General features: G+C 40.8%; 1 long non-coding RNA gene across 13 annotated transcripts in view; it reads left to right on the top strand.

Annotated features, from left to right (window-relative positions):
* Positions 1-15,468, top strand: part of LOC144366916 (uncharacterized) — a 175,791-nt gene that overhangs the window by 65,534 nt on the left and 94,789 nt on the right. For 10 of the 13 annotated variants that reach the window (XR_013426115.1, XR_013426112.1, XR_013426110.1 and 7 more), the window contains one exon: positions 12,839-12,906. The exons of the other annotated variants lie outside the window; for them this stretch is intronic. This is a non-coding gene — a long non-coding RNA (uncharacterized LOC144366916). The remainder of the gene's footprint in view (positions 1-12,838; positions 12,907-15,468) is intronic. 13 annotated transcript variants of the gene reach the window in all.

The raw sequence follows: 15,468 nt of genomic DNA, 5'->3' as shown, positions 1-15,468 counted from the left end.
TAACAGGTAGACATTAAATGAATTTACTTAATTGAAGAGTTCTTTTTGGGCTACCTCATCACCAAACACTTATTCCCTAAACTCCTATCATACACTAATTCATATATGCAGCCAACCAATAAATGCTAGATATTGTTTGCATACAACAGCGTTGGCTACTGACCTGAGGAGGTTATGGAAAAAACAGACGTGTGTCACAAATGTGATCTTTATTGCTCCACTTTACTGATCTTTCAAATTTATTGAAGATGGATCATTGAAGATTATATTTGCCAATATACTTGTATATTGCTTAGTGACTATTTGCTTATTCTCATCCTATTGAACATCTCCAGAGGCAGTGGACATTGAACATTGCTAATTATTATCTAGAAAGTGAGCTCTGTAGGAGCAAGACTCCTGTTTTTCTTGTTTTCTGTTCCGTCCTTAACATACCCAGTGGATTTTGGCACAAGGAGGCATTAACATACATTTGCCAAATAAATAATTGTTTATATTTGCACTTTCTCAAGACTTGCTCTTTCATGGTTTCTGAGATTGTAGTCTCCTTACATTTCTTCCAGTAAATTTTTCTTTTTTTCTCATTGTTCTTCCTTCCATAAATATAAACCTTCCTCAATATCTATTCTCTACTGCCTCCTTTTTTGTTTCCTTCCTTTTCACTAGGAATTGAACCCTCCCTTAACCACTGAGCCACATCCCCAGCCCTTTTTATTTTTAATTTTTATTAGGTACTCATTAAGTTTCGGAGGCTGGCCCTGACCTTGTGATCCTCCTGCCTCAGCCTCCTGAGTCACTGGGATTATAGCTGTGTGCCACCCCATCATGCCCAGCTCTGCTTCCTCCTTTTATATTATTTATTCTTTTGCTCCTAACTATTCTTGTCTATACTTACCAATTCCTTCCAATATTTTCTATGCTCCCTGGACTTGTGTTAATTTCTTGGTAGTTCATTTTACCAGGAGCTGATGCTTCAGTCTGGAGTGCCCTTTGTTCTTTTTCTAGTTGAAATCTTGACCAGTCAAGGTTCAAACCATCATCACCCAAGAAACGGCCAAATTCATCCAGTACAAAACGTTCCTTTTCCTGTAGTCCTCTACTTGTGCTGTTTCTTTCTTACATTATGGAAAACCTTTTCTTGTTTCCCTATTAGATTGCCAGCTCCTTAAGTTTTATTTACCTTTACAGCTCTGACAACCACATATAACATAGTAACTTCCATGGTAGGTACTCAAGAAATACTCAAAAAATAGGTATTTAAAAAAATATATACAAGATCAAGAATGAAGCATGTCACCTAGGGAGGAGCCGAATACAAAATAAGGGAGGAAGAGACTCCACTGAGAGGGACTGAGCACAGCTCTTAGAACTTGGAAGTATCACAGAGAAACCTTCACCAGGGCCGGGCTGCCAAGGGCAGGGTTGTGAGGGGTCTACATGAGGAAAAGGGTGGCTACAGAAAAACTGAAATGCTTGGTGCCAGAATTTGTTCTCCTACTGGAGCTCAGGGAACGCCTCTCATTTTTTGAGAGAGCCTGGCCTTAACTTGTTCCAGCACCAGCCAGATCTACCTCTCTCTATGCCTCCTTGAGGCTGCAGCTTCTCATGTGTGAGTCAGGAAGGCAGCCGACTTAAGGAGGGGTTATAAAAGTTGGAGGGTCTTACTTGATGCCTGACTTTCGAGGTCTCTAGAATTGCTCACTGTGACTTGTCCATCCAGAAACATTTTCTGGGGCTGGGGCTGGGGCTCAGTGGCAGAGCGCTCCCTTAGCCTCCCTTAGCATGTGCAAGGCTCTGGGTTCAATCCACAGCACCACACACAAGTAAATAAATAAAGGTATTGTGTCCAACTACAACTGAAAAAAATATTTAAAAAAAACATATTTTCCAAGAAGTCAGGAATCTCAGGTGTTATTATCGTGTGTGAAGCTCTTATTATCTCTATGCACACACACGTGTGCACACATACACAGAGGACTTCAGCAAACGGACATATCTATATCGCCTTCTGTTGCATCCACTGAAGAGGGAATTTTCAAAAGCCATCCATTCATGACTCTGACTCAGTGAGGCATGGCTTTCTTGGGCTTGTATACATGATCAGGCCTCTTTGATCTGGTGACTCTGTTATTTTGAACAACTTTTATTTTTTCCGAAACAGAGGAAAAATGCAGTTTACTTTTTAGATCAGAGATAGTGGCGAGGCGAGTTATTTATGAGTTCTTGCATAAAACCACAAGGAACAGCATCCTAGGAAGGCAAGGGCAAGTCGGGCAACCTGTTGACAACTCTCTGGATGAATTAAGAAAGTGTGTTCCAACAAGACCCGGGATTGACAACAAATAAAACCACATCCTCCACAGAAAATACTGAGCTTGGGAGGGGAAGAGATTTCATTTCTTTGTCCAGACGTTGGGATTTTTGGAGATTGCAACCAGAATAATTTTGGTGAAATGTCTAGTGCTGGAAAATGTATTATTATTATTATCGTGGTTGCTCATCTGCTCACACATTTTATTTTAGGATCCATAGCATGGATGCTCTGTACAAAAGTAGCTCTTATTTAATTTACATCCTATAATTTTGAACTTGAAATTGTAATTTTTTTATCTGTACTTATTGCAAGGTATATTCTGTTTTCATTTTTTAACATAATTAATGGTTGTGAATAGAATTCACACTCAGCAGGATAGTGTATATTCCTCTCACCATTTCAAAAATCTCAATGGTGTTGCTTTCAGTATGTTTAAGGTTTGATTGGACAGTTTATAGTTATTCTGCTTTTGTCCTGAGTCTGTGGTTATAATTAGCTTAGATTTAATTTTGGGGTCTGCTCTCGCTGGCAATACAGTTTTTGGGTCTGCTGTTATAAGGTGCACGTGGCTCATACTGAGGTGTCCATGAAGCTCTGGGTCTGTTCATAACCAGCGGGCAGTGATCTTTGGTCACAAGACCCACCCTGGTGGGAATCTGTTCTGACTCTCTGTCCTGGCACCTTTCCCTGCAATGGACATTTGTACCTTTCACCCATGATCTCTGATTTTTCACTTGGATCATATTTTGAGACCCCAACGTTTTGTTTAGAAGAGATGTTTCTCAAAGAAGTGAAGAGGGAGAGCTAATTCATCTTGCTGTGTTGTCTAATTGGTAATCTTTCTAAAGATCTTGATTTGTGCATTGCGTGTTAACTTCATCCCAGTAACCAGCCAATGGTCAGTGGTATCTGCATGTGAATGAAGGAGATCAGAAGCCTGGGAATATAAGCATCTTACCTCAAGCTCATTTAGTCCATGGAAGGGCCAGGGATCCTGATCTTTAGGTCTTGTCACTTAAGTCATTAAGCATGTACCCTTTCTGCTCATTCTTCATGTGTATTAGCAAGGTAACAAACATATCAGAGAATCTGATGTTGAAAATACTTCAAAAAAATCAGAACTTGTACTTCTTGGCACATCTTAGAAGGGAGAAAAAAACTTTCCGACTTAGCATCTGGAAGTAAAAATGAACCACCTAATTAGAATAAAGTTGTTGTTGTTTTTTTTTTTTTTGGTACTGAGGATTGAACTCAGGAACACTTGACCACTGAGCCACATCCCCAGCCCTGTTTTGTATTTTATTTAGAGATAAGGTCTTACTGAGCTGCTTAGCGCCTCACTGTTGATGAGGCTGGCTTTGAACCTGTGATCCTCTTGTTTGTCAGCCTCCAGAGCCTCTGTGCTTATAGGCATGCACCACTGAGCCTGGCTTAGAATAAAGTGTTTAAAAGGAGAAAAAGCATTTCTTATTTACTTTAGGTTTCTGTTATTTCAACTTGAGAGTTTTGCTTAAAATGCTTGAAAACAATAGCCAGTGTAATAAATGTGTGAAAAGTTGAACAACAATGGGGTTAATTTGTTTCTCCATTGAAAATAAAACGCTGAGGTTTTATTGTGTGAGACACTGTCAGGAAAGAAAGAAAGAGAGTAACATGAAATTCAACTCAAAGTGGATCAAACACTGGGGCTCTAGACTCGAGACTCTGTGCCTAATAGAAGAAAGAGTAAGCCCAGATCTTCACCATGTCGGCTTAGGATCTGACTTCCATAACAAGACTTCTAAGGTGCAAGAAGGAAAATGCAGAATCAATAAATGGGATGGAATCAAACTAAAAAGCTTCTTCACAGCAAAGGAGACAAGCAATAACATGAATGGAGGGCCTACAGAATGGGAAAAAGTCTTTACCATTTGTATTTCAGATTGAGCATTAAACTCCAGGATATATAAACAACTCAAAAAACTTAACAACAACAACAACAAAAATAACCCAATCAATAAATGGGCTAAGGAACTGAACAGACACTTCAAAGAAGGAGGAATATAATCCATCAACAAACATATGAAAAAATGTTCATCATGTCTACCAATTGGAGAAATGCAAATAAAAACTACTCTAAGATTTCATCTCACCCTAGCCAGAATGACAATTATCAAGAATACAAGCAACAATAAATATTGGCAAGGATATGGGGAAAAAGGTACACTCATATATCGCTGGGGGGAATAAATACAAATTGGTGCAACCAGTATGGAAAGCAGAATGGAGATCCCTCAGAAAACTTGGAATGGAACCACCATTCTACCTAGCTATCCCACTCCTTAAGTTTGTATCCAAAGGGCTTAAAATCAGCATACTACAGTCATGCAGCCACATCAATGTTTGTAGCAGCTCAACTCACAATAGCTAATCTATGGAAATAACCTAGGTGCCCTTCAACAGATGAATGGATTAAAAATGTGATAAAATATTACTCAGCCTTAACAAAGAATGAAATCATGGCATTTGCCAGTAAATGGATGGAACTGGAGAATATCATGCTAAATGAAATAAGCCAATCCCCAAAAAACAAAGGCCAAATGAATTCTCCAATATGTGGATGCTAATTCCCAATAAGGTGGTGGGGGGAGGAAAGAATAGAGTTACTTTGGATTACACAGAGGGGAGTGATGGGAAGGGAGGGGGAATGGAGGCAGGAAGGATAGTAGAATGAATCAGACGTTATTACCCTGAGTCCATATATAACTATACCAATAGTGGGATTCTATACCATGTACAACCAGAAGAATGAGAAATTATACTCCATTTATATATGATGGATCCAAGTGTATTCCAATGTCATGTAAAACTAATCAAATCTAATAAAAAATTTTTGAAAATGAAAAAGAAGATGGAAGTTCACCTTTGCCCTTGTGGACCTTCCTGTTGTCCATAGCAAGTCTCCTGTCCCTTGAGGTTTCATAGGAAATTGAAGGGTCTTTTTGGCTTCCTCCCTAACCTTACACAGTATCAGCCTGCCCACAGCACTCTTCTGGCTGCCTTCTTGTCTGAAAGAGCAGAGCAGTGCTATTGTAGGGAGCAGACAATGTATTCTTTCATGGGGATTTGAATACCCAGTTTCATCTCTAATATAGAAGTGTACTTGCTCCGTTCATGAATAAAACCAGTCTTACTTCATTTTAAAAAATGATGAATTTACATGGCACCGAAAAGTAGCTTATTACTTCTCTGGGCTTTACTTTCCTCACCTGTAAAAGAGGGATTTGACAGGTGTCCTGCCATCACAGGAGCCTATTTTATTCTATTGCTAATGTAAGCAAATGATGGCAGTATTTTCTTATAAACGGGCAGAATGATTGTGCTTCTTATTTGTGTGGTCTTGCACATTGTCCCATCTCAAACACCAAGCTGTTGGTGTGACGATTCTTCCTAAGCCACTCACTTGCCATTTATCGGGTAGAGTCTTTCTCTTCTCTGGTTACCCATCTCCCCCACCATGAACTGTATTCATAGTCTCCAAGACACGTCATAGGAAGCTATGGATGTTCATGAAATGCTTCAGAGCAAGTGCCCAATATGTATAAGGGTTTCTTTGCTCCTGGCAGCCGCTACCTGCAAATCTAGGCCATGCAAACACTTTTGGTGGGACGAGAACAGAGTGGGTTATTTCCTTATTTTTTCAACTGAGAGCTTTAAGGAGTATTATATTTGGTTCCTTCAAGAATGAAATCTGAACCCTGTCCCACGAGCAATAAGGACCTGATGGCACCTCCTACCACTGCCAGCCAACTTGCCTTCCTCCTGTCCTGTGCACGCTCCAGGTGGTTCCTACATTAGGTCCTGAGCATTTCTCTTGCCTTGCCCTGAATTTCTATGGCTGCTTCTTTCAGAGTCACCTCTGCAGAGGGAGATTCGCTGGCCACCTGATTAAAACACTTCCATCTCCTCTCCTCCCTCAGGCAAGTCACTGTCTACCTGATCAGCAGATCGTATTTTCTTCACTGAAGTTAATGCTGAATAAAACAATCATAGCCACTTATTTATTACTTTTTTATTGTCTGCCTCTCCCTTGTAGGACCTAAATTCCCTGAGTACGCAAACTTTGTTTTGGTGACCACTGTGTTCAATAAATAGTTACTGAGTGGGTAAGCGAACGACTACCAGAGCTGTCTAGTAGAACTGATGAAGATGTTCTATCATTTGCACGACTCAGTATGGTAGCCACTTGTCATAGTTGCTTATGGAACCCTTGACATGAGCCAATTGAGAACATGAATTTTGTTTTATTTAATTTTAATTAAGTTTGACATGTGGCTAGTGGCTACTACATTAGATGTTGAAGCTGTATTTAGCATTCAGTTCTGTTTTAGTCAGCCTTTTTACTGCTGTGGCTAAAAGACCTAACCATAAAAGTTGTTGAGGAAAAGTTTACTCGGGGGCACACAGTTTCAGAGGTCTCACTCCATGGACAGCCAGCTCCATTTCTTAGGGCTCGAGGTGAGGCAGGACATCATGGCGGAAGAGTGTGGTAGGGAAGCAGCTCACAGGATGATCCGTAGGCAGAGACAGACTCCACCGGCCAAATACAAATATATACCCCAAAGCCACACCCCAATGCCCACCTCCTCTAGCCACACCTATCTGCCTTCAATTAATCCCATCAGGTGACTAATTCACTAATTGTTGAGGCTCTCACAACCCAGTTATTTCTCCTCTAAGCCTTGCATTGTCTCACACATGAGCGTTTGGAGGAGCTCACGCCCAACCCAAACAAATACTCAGTGAGGGAGCCAACCAATAGTGAGATCCTATCATGATGTCAACAGCAAGAACAGCAGCGACTTTTGGACTCTTCCCTCTTTTCAGGTGCTTTCTCTTTTGATCTCTTAATGGGATCAGTGGAGGAGTAGGACACCTTTATCCAACAAGCCCATGAAAAACCACCTTCTGAAATGTTTTTTCAGCATCCTGCAGCGGAGCAGCAGAGAATATTTTATTAATTGCTTAGTGCTTTTCAGGGCTGGCCTCTCTATTACATGAGTTCCTTCTGCTAATCACCTGTTCGTTGTGTGGCTACTGATCTGGTATCTTCTTAGGAGGCAGGATATCAAATAGCTGAGACCAAAAGAGCCCTGTTAACAAACGCGGACAGTCCCTATTATGCGGGACTGTCACTCCAAGCTGTGATTTGTTCAGGGAAAGTGAGGAGAACCAGCCCCCCACCCCCATTCATAGTTAAGTCAGAACAAAGGTCTTTTGTGAAGAAACTGTGTGTGTACCCTCAACACTTTCAAGCCTGTTACCTCACAGGTGATTTACATTTTCTGTTTAGTAGCACTTCTTTCCCCTGGTCCATGCAAGGAGGTTGAAGGGAGAATTTTCTTTTTTCCAGTTTGCAGTTTTCCATGGCTTCAGCCTATAGACATGCTCCATGTACTTGGATTTGGGCTGCTGGGGGAATAAGAGTGCTAAGACTGCTGGCTTGTCCATCATTTATCATCATTATATGGGGTCTGTCAACAGAACACCACTTCCCAGAATTTCATAAAGATTTGCTCCATATAGAAGTACGGGGTCTTGTGACAAGAAAAAAAAGTATTGCCATGACGAGTAATAGGAAAGGGGTGGGGGCAGAAACAGAAGCTTTTAGAGCTAATTCATGGCTGGCGTCATCCCCATTAGCATTGGGGCTGTTTGACGCTGAGTTCAGAAACATGACCAGGGCTGGTTTCCATCTGTCATGGTGATTAATGGGAGTATTGTTAGGTAATCATAGTTTAATAACACAGCCCGAGCCGAAGAGGTACACCGAAAAATGTATATGTAATTCTGAAACCGAGAGCAACTGGGGATAAAACCACAACAGCCAGGAAATTGGGGTCCTGTTCTCAGCTCGACCACTTAAGAAAGGGCAGCCCAGTGAGGAATTTTTCTGAAAGTTGGAGAAGTCTATTAACGGGGTGAAAAGAACTGTTTTAGCTCTCAGATAGGATGGCATCCCGGCAATTTTAATGAATCTAAATTGTTAAACTTACTTTCTGGGAAATGACAGTATAATAACAATGAATGAATAAGCAGAGGAAAAGAAAATTCCTTACGTGGATAAGCTGGATTCAACTCTTCCAAATAATATCTAGATAGTATTGTACCTTACACTTGACTCAGTGATTATAGTTAATGAAACCTCAGTAGCTAAAATTTTCTCACCATTCTGAGGCTGGAAGACACAAAATCTGACTGACCTGTATCAACATATTTCAATGAAGTGGTCCTTTCTCCCAGAGAGGAGCACCTGTTGGTGGCCACAGACCCAACCTGACCCCATGCACTCAGAACCTGAATCATCTGGGCTTTTACTCTTGGGTGTTGGAGACTTTCAAGGGAGAGATCACTCTCCGAACAGAAAATTGGCAATGGGACACTATTTACATGTTGGCTTCCCTTCCCGCCAAGCAAAGAGCTACCTGACCTAACAAAATGCTATCCAGTTTTTACTTAGAAAATTTCCACCAAATGGTTCTGAGCATGAATGGAAAAAGGTTTCAGAAAGAAAGAATAGGATTCTATGAGAGCGGAGGACAGAGCCTGGCCTTCCTGGATCAAGCGGTATGCTCTGACCTTGCTTGCTGTTGCTCATTATTTGGTCTACTGTAGTATCTTGAGAGCTTGAACCCCATCAGGAGAGAGCTAGGCGAGATGCACTGTAGATATCAAAGGAAGCTTGAAAGCAAATGTGAGATTGCATTGCAACCCAAGAGAAGGAATAAAGAAGTGTTTACATTTTTAGTTCTCAGTGGTCTAGACTGTATTTCTTTCCCCCAGGTATATGTTGTCCAGGCTGACCTTGAGCTTGCAATCCTCATGCTTCAGTCTCCTGAGACCACCAAGTAGATCACAGCAGATCATGGCTGAGATCACAAAGCAGAGAACCGAGGCAATTCCAAAAGAAAATTCATGCCTGAAGTCCTGTTTACATAAAGTGTAAACATTAAAGCATAAAGATAGCTGAGTAGGTTAAATTTCTTCTCCTACAAATGGCTCAGGAAACTAGAACCAGGTTTGCTTCCAAGATCAGTTATAAGATTTTATTATATGTTTGAAGAGAAGATGGATACTCTTCATCATGCTTGAGCAAAAGCAAATGAAGACAGTGGAAGGGGTTATTTCTATCAATCAAAACCAAGAGAGAGGCGAAGCTGGGCACCTGGCATGTAGGTTTCTGTTCAGATCTTGTCTCAGCTGAGTGAGTCCATGCTCGTCTACACTAAGCAGAGTTCAATGACGGGTTTGACTCCATGGGAGAGGAAGGCTTTGGATTTGCTTTTCCTTGCCTGGAACCCAATCAAGAAAATTAGATAAGGATGAATAGAATTCAAGGATATTTATTGGCCTACAGTATAAAGGTATGGAGCTTTATTGTAACTGGAGCTTGTCTTGTGCTAAAGAGGCCTTGTGGTAGGAGGTTAGACCAGCTCTAGGCTCTACAGGGAATTTCACTTTCTCTTTTTTCTCCTTGACACAATTTCCTGGACTAACCTTTGCTTGTTATCAGAGTGGAAAACTGAAGAAGAGACTTTGATGTGGGCTAGGGTTATAAATACAGGGATCAGAGACCACTCAGCCTTCCTTTTGACATAAGTAGCTTATCATGGGAGCCAGGCATGGTGGAGCATGTCTGTCATCCCAGTGGTTTGAGGGGCTGAGATAGGAGGATTGTAAGTTCAAAGCCAGCCTAAGCCAAAGCAAGGCACTAAGCAACTCAGTGAGACCCTGTCTCTCAATGAAATACAAAATGGGGCTGGGGATGTGGCCAAGTGCTCCTGAGTAGGCTCTGTACCAAAACAAAAAACAAAAACAAAACAAAACAAAACAAAACAAAAATGCTGTCCTAGACTTATCTTGGGGCTTGGGACCAAGATCTTTGTATAGTCTAAGAGTGTATTTGCTTGATTTTCCTCTCTGAACATGCATTATTATCAGAAAAAATGAAAAAGTAGTTGGGTTGAAGGATCCTGGACCTCCAGTTGTTCATTCAATTTTTACTTAACAAAACAGGATTCATAAAGTGAACACTTCTAGTATCTATTTGGAAAGTGTTCCTGTTTCTCAAATAATTTGTCATCTATTTTTTCCTTCAAGCTGAGAGGACAAGGATGTGTCTATCTGGGGTTTTAGACACAAAAATTGTAAAACAATGACATTCTCATGATAGTCAACAAAAGGACGGGTGCTCTCTCTCTCTCCTTTCCACTCTGGTTTGTTAGGTAGTTAAGCTGTAGGTCAGTGTGGTTGGCTTGCTGTGGTGCAGTGAGCATTGGCTTAGGAAAGTCAGATGCTGCGTTTACCTCTTGGTCCTCCTGGGTCAGCACGCAGTCCCCCAGGTCTTCTCATCCTCTCAGATGAAGAGGTTTGACACGGATCACCTCCAGGTTCCCTTTCAACAGCACCATGCTGAGATCCCAAGGCCGAGAACCACGGCGATTCCAAAAGAACGTTCCTGTCTGAAGTTTATGTAAAATATGAACATTAAGCCATCAAAATAGCGCCAGAAGTTTGGTTTAAAAAGTTAATTTTAAGATCCTTTATTAATCAAGTAATGAGCAAAGTTCCTTATCTGCTGTCAGTGAAGGCAAAAACATTTTGGGAGTTTGTGTGTTTCACTTGAAATCTTTATATGATTGCTTTAATATTTACTGATTTTTGAAAAACAAAGATAAGACCATCAACAGAACTAATATACACTTTAAAATATTTTGTGATCCATTTGTTTAATATCCACTATTCGCTCCAAACCAGTTTATTACTCTCCATGTTAAATATTTGTATTTATTTGCATACACCTCCCCAAGGCCGTGTCTTTCTCAATCACCGATTCTTATTACTGTCCTCTTATACTCATGTCTCTGAGGTCTCATAGAAGGGGAAGGTAGGAAAAAGCTCTGATTTTTGGTCATGGCTTATGCCTTTTCTCCACTAGCAGCTAGATCATAAGTGAGTCCAAGAGAACATTGACCAATCTACACAGATCCATCATCTCTGTTGGGAACAATAGTTTGAAGTGGGCTTTCTCTTCATTATGATGGTCGTTTGAAAGTTTCCAGAGTAACATTCCATCCTGGGCAGAGATTTCCTCAGACTTTTTGTCTAAGGTTTTTTTTTTTTTTTTTTTTTCCCCAGTGAGAAATTGGTAGAAGAATTCATGAAAGATACTTTTGTTTGTCATGGGAGGACTTCCTGTACCTCACCATTAAAATCCTTCCCAGAGGAAGAAAAGTAAGAAGCCAAAATTGGAGAAAATGGGTCAGTTGCTTTTCATTCGGTGGAAGCACAGATGTATGTGATTGGCAAAAGCTGACCCTCTCCCTTTTTGTATATTGATTTTGGGTTTTGGTCTAGCCATTATTAAATTTTCCTTATATCACACTGCCCTCCGTTAAAGCAGTTTTAACTGAGGCAGAGAACTGAGGCAACAATTTTGTCTTTAGCTGAAACTTTTATTTTGGGGCTTAGAATATTACTTTTCTAAAACCCAGTGACTTCACGGGCAGAGAGTACATTGATTCAGCATGGAGGTTAATTTAGCATGAACGGTTTGCTAAGAATTTTCCAAATTCCACATTTTAGTCAATTTTTGTTGTTGATCGTACATCCCAATTGTTGTTATGCAAAATAGAGACACACCATAAAACTTAAAATATATAAACTGACTGAGTGAAAGTGCTTTTCTGAACGTTAATAAGAAGAGAGTTTTTATGTTTTGTTTGTCTTTGCATGTTCTGTGGCAACAAACCAAGAAAAAAAACAAAAAACAAAGCACCAAAACTTGGCCTGGCCCTCATAGCCCTCACAGAGATCTGTGGAGATTCTGGGGTGCACCTTTTCTGTGTTGAAAGTCTTTTAAAACCTGGCTAGGAATTAGGCTGCTTTTAAATTTGGCTGGTCTCCGGGTTCCATTAAGAACTCACTTAAATCCTTTCTCACTGGAGTCTGGATTTTAACTACCCCTTGCGGATTTCAATTAGGATTGTTATAGAATTAGGCGAGGATGGAAATTAGATTAATGGGAAGAAACAATGGAAAAGATACCATGTCCGGAAATTTATGATCCACAAATCTAGATTTTACTGTGGTCAACAACTCTCACAATACAGAAATGAATTATTCCTTGGATGAAGTATGTCACAAATGATGAGATGACAGCATACTTTGGAAAACTATAGTAACGATAAAAACACACATAGTTTTATGACTCTGAGGCCAATCGACTGCATCACCTGCAGCCAGGTTTAGTTGAAATAAATGAACTAATTAGATAAGAAAGAATGCATAAAAATAAATATAAAGGTCTAGGTTAGGTGAAGAAAAGCTATATATAAAATCTGTATGTTATATTTGTATTAAGGTTTTGTTTTAAGGAATGTGAGAAAGGAAATTGCAAATGAAGTCTGGTGCTACATATACTAGAAGCCAAAGTTTTCCAAACTGTACAGTATTGTTCAGCATAAAACATTTTCTTTCCCACAGTCTCCTCCCCTCATTCCCCAGACACAGCCAGTACTGTTTATCTCCTTGGACCTGGGCAAATGCAAAAGGTAAGTCAATAATTAGACTTGGTGGATGACTTTTTTTTTTCAGAAAAAAAATCATTAATGCATACTTCACATCTCTGGTAGAACATTTAAAAATGGAAAAAAAATCTTAATGTAGTGAGATTGATTTTTTTCATTCTTTTGGTATTCTCGGTTCTCTTTATTTTAACAGTTTTATGGATTTGCGTGTCCAATGCTGCAATCAGGTTTCATCACCCTCCAAACTCCCATGTGCTGTTGCTTCATCATCACACCCTTTCTCTGTCTGTGTAGAATGACTTTTATGCTTTTGTGCAGGGATTTGTGTGTCCTTGAGAAGTGTCCCTGGGTCATCAATTCTAGGCCATGGTGAAAGTGTGTTTTTTCTAGCTCATCTTGGTAGTTTGCTCTTCTGTTAACAAAGTGCATCTTCCTGAGAATGCTATACAATTTGAAAATTTCCTCCAAATGAATGAGATTTGGTTAAGTGTGACCATCTACCCCAAGGGAGGGTGTGCAGAAAATTCCCTGGAGTAGTATTTCAGGAAAACACAGCACGGGACGGAGCCTCTGAGACCTAGCAATGACCAATAGAGATGGCCTGTGATTTGGGATCGGTGGAATTTAAACCCAAGGAACTGAAATGAGAACAGGACATCCCAGGCTGGAGAACTGCTTGAGAAAAAGCATAAAAGTAGAAAAGAGTAAGACTTGGATGAAAACAGCAGGCATCTCTGCTCAGCTAGCGGGAAAGAACATGGCAGGGCTAGTGGAAGACCATACTAAAGAAAGCCAGAATGTGGGTTTCATTGAACTGACAGTGGGAGGTCATCAACTCATTTCTGAGCAGAAAGAGATCTGATCTGAGAGGTGCTTTCAGAAAAATAATTGTAGAATATGTGCGACATTCGGAAAAGGATCCCAACACTACAACTGTTCCTTTAGGTCTTCTTCAGCATGGTATATAGATGCATAACTGTTAGATTGAATATTGTCTTTAAAACAGCCTTTGATCACCTTTGTTATGTTTAGAATTAAAGACCCCCGGTGGCATTAAAGAGCAATACTAGATATTTAGCTAATTATTAGAATCAAGAGTCTAATGTTTGAAGGCAGGATGGGGGAACCAGTTCAAAGCATTTTTTTAGAGACAGTATTATCCCAAGACTTATTCTTGTCTGAATGAGCCATACATTGTGTGTGTGTGTGTGTGTGTGTGTGTGTGTGTGTGATGAACCTGTAGCTCAAATCTGCAGGAACTCATTCATTCATTCAAAACACATGCTTTGAGAGCATAGGCTACATGCAGAATATCCACATCCTTTGGAAGCTCAGTTGTGGGTCAGTCTAGCCCCCAGGAAACTTCTGACCCTCTCAGCGTGCTAGCCTGGCTAGGCCAGTCAGCTCTCATCTTTTCAGTAACCAGAGAATTTCCACCATTATTGAGATCTTTTGGGGTCTTGGTTATTTTTTTATCTACTTTTTTTTTTTTTTTTTTTTTTTTTATCCATTTCCTGCTAATCTCCAGGTTCTTGTTCCAGCCTCTCAGACCCTGCCTCCATTGGCCTTCTGAACCATTTGCCTGTTTCTTTCCTGCCCACCCTGGTCCTTTCTCTGGTCCTTTGCTCTTGCCTCTTTCTGACCTTGGATGCCTTACCAGATGCTGGCTCACGACCTTCTTCTGACATTACCAAACTGAGGCACATTCCCACTGAGGACCTTTGGTCTGATTTATTCCAGACTACTGAGTCGACTTTGACTAGTGCAAGTTTCCTCTTCCACTGCTTTTTGAACTTTTCACTCTAGTAATATTATTTTCAGACCTCCATGCCCCACCCTGCTCCAAATAAAGCATGTGACACCAGAATGTTTCACAACTGCTTTACTCAAATGACATGAAGAAGTTTTTTTTTGGCATACTCGGTTCAGAGGACAGTCTCCCCTGCTGCCCCCCCCCCCCCCGCCACCCAGTTTAGTTCCAGATTTAACAATTAGAAAACAGACTTGGTTCTGTTTTAAGTAGATTTAAGAGAGATCCCAAAAAAGTGTTGGTTCCAAAAGGAGTTAAAAATGCATTCGGTTCTGGGGCCTGCCTGACCATTAACATGGCTCCTTCTGGTTTTAGATTCATAATATTATTTGAGTTTTTGTTTGGATTGGAGAGGACACGGACAACAGGCTAACTGTAATGACGGAGTGGTGTATGGCCTGAGGGGCTGGATGGGGGTAGGAGTAAAACTGAATTTCTAAATGACTGGCCCCATGCGTCTCTCCAGGGACGGTCCCATCTCCAAAGCACAGAGAAGATGCGGACACATGTGGCCCGATACCACAAACTTCCATTTCCCTTTAGGGCAAAGAAGACACTTGACCTTTGTGGTCCCACTGAGGGGAAATGGATTCAAGAAATCTGTGGAGCATATGTGCTGCTGGTTTGTTTGTGGTCTACTGAGAGGAGCAGGGCCTGGCTTACAACAACACGGAGGCCTCGACACCACAGTCCAGTTGGTCTCCTGGTCACTTTGTCCTCAGGCCATCGGCCACTTAGCACTTCCTTCTTCTGTGTGACCTTCCTCAAGCTGCTTC

This window comes from Ictidomys tridecemlineatus, chromosome 9 (genome assembly GCF_052094955.1).
Source record: "Ictidomys tridecemlineatus isolate mIctTri1 chromosome 9, mIctTri1.hap1, whole genome shotgun sequence".
In the NCBI taxonomy this organism is placed as follows: Eukaryota; Metazoa; Chordata; class Mammalia; order Rodentia; family Sciuridae; genus Ictidomys; species Ictidomys tridecemlineatus.
The sequence above is the reverse complement of the archived record's forward strand: the minus strand, read 5'-3'. Positions and strand labels throughout refer to the sequence as shown.